General features: G+C 37.3%; 1 pseudogene; it reads left to right on the forward strand.

Annotated features, from left to right (window-relative positions):
- Positions 1-1,688: 1,688 nt before the first annotated feature.
- Positions 1,689-2,076, forward strand: LOC116642951 (annotated as a pseudogene).
- The last annotated feature ends 4,624 nt before the right edge of the window (positions 2,077-6,700 follow it).

The following is a 6,700-nucleotide window of genomic DNA, read 5'->3' on the forward strand; positions in this document are numbered from 1 at the left end:
ATTTCAGAGCTTTTGCTTTGTTTACCTGATTTTTTTTATATTTACTTATTTATTTATTATTATTTTTTATTATGTTACGTTAGTCACCATACAGTACCTCATAAGTTTTTGGTGTAGTGTTCCATGATTCATTGTTTGCATATAACACCCAGTGCATAGCCCAGAAAATCTTTGGCCAGTCTTAACATTTAAGTAAAGAAGTTTTTTCATCTTGCAGTGGCCTGGGAGAATATAGGAGAGCCTAAATGCCTTTTAAAACAGCTTCCTAATATTATATGAAAACATAGGATTTCTTTTAGTAGAGGTCTTTTATTTTTTTATTTTTATGTTTTTTTTAAAGATTTTATTTATTTGAGAGAGAGAATGAGAGAGAGAGAGCACATGAGAGGGGGGAGGGTCAGAGGGAGAAGCAGACTCCCTGCTGAGCAGGGAGCCCGATGTGGGACTCGATCCGGGGACTCCAGGATCATGACCTGAGCCGAAGGCAGTCACTTAACCAACTGAGCCACCCAGGCGCCCAAGTAGAGGTCGTTTAGATGAGTAATTTCCTAATTTGGCTTCTCCAAAGTAATAATTTCAGACAAAGATAAGTAAACTTATTTTTTGAACTTTTGGATATGCAAGGTTGCTGTTAAAAGTATTCCAGTGATCTAAATCAGGATCATTAGGCTCTTAGGAAAGAATGAGCTGCTGCCATGTGCCTGTTGATGACACAGCTTCGAGGAGGACATAGGCTGGTGCAGACAGGAAGCCAGGAAGGTTTCAGGTCCAGGTCATAATACACAGGAGAGGCGGAGGGCTGGGGCCTGCCTCTTGCTGCTGGCTGGCTGGAGGCAGGGTGACAGCAACCACTCTATCTGCTCTCTGGCTCAGGACAACATTGAGGTATCCAAATATGGAGGGTATTCACTGGGACTCCAGTGGAAAGACCCAACACTTTTGGGGTTTCCCTTGGGTTATTCAGTTCCAGAGCTTTTTTTTTGTTTTTTTAAATTTTTAAATTCTATTTTTATTACAAGTAATAATTATTTTAATTTTATTTTTATAATAATTCTTTTAATAATTTTAGATTTTGGGGGCATCTGGGTGGCTCAGTCTGTTAGGTGGCTGCCTTCATCTTGGGTCATGATCTCAGGGTCCTGGGATCAAGCCCCGCATCGGGCTCCCTGCTCAGCGGGGACTCTGCTTCTCCCTCTTCCTCTGCCCCTCCCCCTGTTTGTTCGTGCTTTCTCTCTTCCTCTCTCTTCCTCAAATAAATAAGTAAAATCTTTAAAAAATTTAGATGTTGTATTCACATTTAAAAATAATTTTATGTTGTATAGTTCTTTTTATTGTGGTAAAGAACACATAACATTAAATTTACCATCTTAACCATTTTGAAGTATACTGTTCAGTAGTGTTAAGTATATTCACGTAACTGAGCAACAGATCTCTAGGACTTTTTAATTTTGCAAAGCTGAAATTCTATACCTACTAAACACTTGCTCCCCTCCCCACACCCTCTACAATCACCTTTCTACTTCCTATTCCTACAAATTAGCAACTTTAGACACCTCATATAAATGGAATCATACAGTAATTGCCCTTTTGTGTCTGGCTTATTTAACTTAGCATAATGTCCTTAAGGTTTATCCACATTGTAACAAAAGTGAGAATTTCAGGAAGTGCTACTATTTGTAGCAGGCATGATGGCTTCAAGGTTATTCTGCAGAATTAGATCACTGGCCACGCAGGCCCTCAGGGCCTGCCATCCCAATTGAGTTGTTGCAGTGTGCTCATGGCCTCTGAAGGTGGTGTTCTTACTGCTGACCAGCAGGCTATTGGGCTGAAGAGGGAGGTCATGATGGCTGCATGGAAGGGACTGGACCAATATTATATGCTAGGCCCTAAGGCAGCTTTGGCACCAAGGAAGATTTGAATTTAGTCCCATCTATCACCAACAAGTGAATAGCGGGCTGCATCTATGAAGAGGACAATAGTGCCATCATCTGGTTCTGGCTGCACAAAGGTGAGACCCAGAGATGCCCTAGCTGTGGAATGCATTATAAGCTGTTGCCCCACCAGTTGGCCCACTGAGCCTTTGCTCTAACTTATTCAAAATGTGCTGTAAAGTATCTTCTTTCCAATAAAGACTAGCTATTCCATTGGCTCCTTCTCCCATTAAAAGAAAAGTGAGAAATTCTTTCCTTTTTAAGGCTGAATAATATTGTATGCATGCACCACATTTTCCTTATCGATCTGTTAATGGACATTGGGATTGCTTCCACCACCTCTAGATGCTATGAGTAATGCTGTGATGAACATGGGTGTGCAAATATCTCTTTGAGATCCTGCTTTGAATTATTTTGGATTTATACCCAAGTGGGAATTACTGGATCATAAGGTAATTTTATTTTTAATTTTGGGGAACAGAGTTTTTTGTTATTCAACAAAACATTTTTCTTTTTCCAGAACTGGTTTAGATTTCTAAGTTTGTACTACTGCTTAAAAAAGCTTCCATTTTGGATGTTTTTCCTTTTGGTCTTTGTCCCATCATTTTGAACTTTACCTATGGGTATTTAAAGAAACACCTTCTTTTGGATACAGTTCCTCAAATATATCTCCATTTTTCTTTGTTTCTACTTCCTTCTGACTTTATACTTTTTCATTTTTCTGTAATTTGTTATAGTGACAATTCTCCATCTTCATTTGTTTTGATTATTTTCTTTTTAATAAATATCTACAGTCTTTATTCTGTGATGTCTGTATCTTAGGGTTGACCAGCAACTTGTGCCTGCTAAAATGGTGTTTAAATAGCTCAGTATTTTCCCCTCCAAAGTGAGGGGGACTCATGTTGATGAATCAATTGGCAATATGCTCAGTAAATTGTGGATTAGTAAATTCTGTTAGTTATTTGAGGCCACTAGTTTCTACCTTTGAGCTCTAGATAAGACTTCAAGTCATCCTGGGCTCTGAGTTTGCATCTGACGTTCACAGGGCCTGTTTCAATCCTCCATCACATTTAGAGACCTGAAGATCCATTCAGAAATTTAAACCCTCCTCCCAGAGTGGAGCACTTCCTGGGTATTGTTAAAATCCAGTGACTTGTGAGATTTGAGATCTTATAGCTAAAAGCTTGTATGATTTATCTCAACACCTGAGAATCTTAAAGCCTCAAGTTGCCCAAGGATCCAGAAAGCTAGTATGGGGTCAGAATCCTTGAAAGTAACTATCTTTCTTATAAACAATTCTACTAATTGTTGTTTTATATTGGAATCCATACTCAAATGACACTTGTCAATCTATGCCTTTCATTACCCAACTCAGTTTTATTGCTCGTTTTTATCCAGTTATTTATGTGATCTGGAAATGCCTGGCAGAATATAAGGAGCATTATGTGCCACAATGTGGGAACAGGGTTTGTCTTGCTGCCCTAAGCCCTGTTCAGAGATCACTAGGATGCGGTACTTGGTGAGGCCTTCCCCCGAGCATGCCTGATGACAGAGTTGCTTCCCTGATTACTGAGTGATACCTCTTTTTTTCCACTGGGACTGGAACCTTCTGTGATGCTCAGCCCATTAGACTGCATACCCTGATCACCTTGTCAGCTCCCCAACCTGCTCCCACTGTGTATCCCTAGGTCTACAGCCCTTGCATCTTAGAGTTTCCATTTCAAACTGATGACCTTTTTTGTTAACACCTGTCCCACTAGAAGTATTGCCACTACATGGAGACCTGCTAACATACATTCAGCAAAGATGGTCCTTAGCTGCCAAAATTGGCCTGACTGGGTCCCAATTCCACTGCCCAGCTCTCCAACCACGCCAAACCTCTTGCTATGGGGGACATAGCTGGTTAATGTTCTAACCAAATTCCCACCTCTTCCTCTTTCCCACACGATGGATAGTTAGGTTCTGTCCTGCATCATAAATGACCTTGCTTTTATAGCCCATGGGCCAAATCTGGCCACTACCTCCTGTTTTGTATGGCCTGCAGGCTATATCAATTCCTAACTGATTCTACAGTTTGATGATTCTACATCTTTTTATGTTTAAGAAAATGAAAGAAGAAAACCATTTTGTGATACATGAGAGTTATATAAAATTAGAATTTCAAGTGTCTAAAAATCAAAGTTTTATTGGTACACAGCCACACTCATTTGTTTATGTACAGTCTATGCTACTTTCACTGTATAATGGCACAGCTGAGCAGTTGTAGCAGAGACTGAATGGCCTATAAGCCTCACATATTTACAGCATGGCTCTTTACAAAAAATTCTACTGAATCCTGTTCTTCACAATAATAATATTTGTAAAAACTATGGTGATTTTATTTTACTCCAGTTTTTGTTGCCACTGTATCTTTATCCTCCTCAAATCTCTTTGTTATTCCAAATGGTTAGGAAAAAAGCCCCAAACCTGCCAGATTCTGTCATCTGTAACTATACACCAATTTAACAGAATTTTTATTCCTGTGAAATATTTGCTTTATCCCAGATTATATTCCCTCCGCCCCTCCCTTTGCCCTTTCCTCCTTCTCTTCCTTCTTTCTTGTTACATATTTCTGCATGTTAATTTAGCATCCTCTTAAGCTTAAGATTTGAGCTACTATCCTGTGAAAGTACTTTGTGAATGTTTTCTATGTTGGCTAAGCTTCAAGGATATTGTTTAAAAATCACTCTTAACTTCAAAGACAGAGACATCATCAAGAGGCAACTTTATGAATTCAATAAGAACACTAAATACCCAAATGTTAAGATTAAATAATTGTCCATAAGATTACAATCACCAAATTATTTGCAGTTGCCCATGTTTGTCAGACCCTAGAAAGTATGGAAACTTAGGAACAGAAAAGGCCAGGCAGAATTTTTGAGGTATTTTCTCTCTGTAGGAATCAGGTAACTGAGAATGACACAATGTGAACTATTCTCTTTAGTCTAGTGACAATTTAAGTGGCACTTTCAGTTCAGTTAGATATTATTAGCAAAAAAATAGATTCCTATAGAAGATTTTGTACTGAAAGCGCATTTCATGGACAGTTTAGGTCATCTAGAACACTTTCTCCCAAACAAATCAGATATATGTGTACACAGCAAGAAGAGCCAAAGGACAACTGGGGATTGATTTTTCAGTGATTAATAATGTGGAGTGGCGGTGTGGCCTTTAAATGCTGTAGCTTTGCTTTTGTCTTATGAACTGCCATCAAACCAACAGATCCCTTAGTGTGGTGAGAGTGTTTGCCAGTCCACTACCCACAGGATATCTTGCTTTGGATGCTATTGGATTTTACTTGGGCTTCCAGTAAATGATTGTTTTGTTATCCCTAGCAGCTGTTGGGTCTTACATAAATAATTCTCAGGAGTTTACTCTGGGTTTGCTTTGTATCTGTAATGACTGATCACCTCCAAGGGGATCACCCTATAGATGGAGATGATATGTTGATATAGGTAATTTGGTTACACATGCTGCCAAGACCCCAAGAGCTTTTGTAATTTTTTTGCCTTTCATTGCTTATAGCTTCCTTTCTTATAGCTCAGCTGAGTTGGTTTTTTAGTAGGTTTCTTTTTGTGGTTATCTGAATACTAAGCTGCTTATTACAGCAGAATTAAGATATGTCTAAATGTTTGCAAAGCATATTTTTCTGGAAGTTTGGGGTAGGAGATGGACTTTTCTGTTTCTTTATGTAATTCAAGATTTTTCAGGCTACATGGTCTTTGGGTAGAAATAAATCACAGAGAAGCCCTAGAATATTTTCCTGTATGTGTCTCCACACAATTAAGACTTCCATTCTAGTTTATCCTTATTTCTCCTGGCTGTTTCTGGGGATCCTTACAGATTGTGTCCCATGCACTGGGATATGATTCTCTGAGCTACCTGATGGCTGCCATTTCCCTATTTTCTGCCCTGGCTTTCAGGAAAATTTCTCCTTTGGTTGCCAGAGCTGTGTGAGTCCTAATGTCTTGGGGTTTAGGAGTCTCTGGGTCCCTGCATCCAGGCTGCTGTAACAATTGTGACTCACATATGACATGTGTAATATTGAAAGTTATAATTCAAACTAATGAACAGTTAACAAATACTTATATTCTATTATTCTATCTTCATAAATGTCTTCATAATTACAAAATAAAAATATATATAAAACTAGAATTTTTATATGGCTAAAAGCAAAATATCAAAGATGAATTTAATTATTATTCCACATATCTGGTTGTTCTGTAGATGTCTTAATAAATAATAAAATAAAATATACACAATAAATATTTATCACATAAAACTTATTTTTTCTTGCTTCATTTTAGCAAAATCACTAATTACATAGATGTAATAAAAATTTTTACATAGTTTGTGTTCAATTGAAAGTAACGATCTAAATGATTAAAATGGAAATATTTTTATAAAAATATAAGTTAAAACAAGTGTAAAAGTCTTAAAAATTAACATTACTTTCATGTTTTTGAAAAATCATTTTTCTTTCAAAATATTAAAAATTTGTTAGGATGTAAGATACAAATTTCAAAAAAATGAATATCCAATTTTAAATCAAAATTACAGAAAAAAAGCTAAAATTTAAATTTAATTTAAAAAATCTTTTATTAGAAGTTCTTTATAGATCTTGGATACTAGCCCTTTATCTGCTATGTCATTTGCAAATATCTTCTCCCATTCCATAGGTTGCCTTTTAGTTTTGTTGATCGTTTCTTTTGCTGTGCAAAAGCTTTTTA

The sequence above is a fragment of the Phoca vitulina genome, unplaced genomic scaffold, assembly GCF_004348235.1.
Source record: "Phoca vitulina isolate PV1807 unplaced genomic scaffold, GSC_HSeal_1.0 scaffold25, whole genome shotgun sequence".
NCBI classification, from domain to species: domain Eukaryota; kingdom Metazoa; phylum Chordata; class Mammalia; order Carnivora; family Phocidae; genus Phoca; species Phoca vitulina.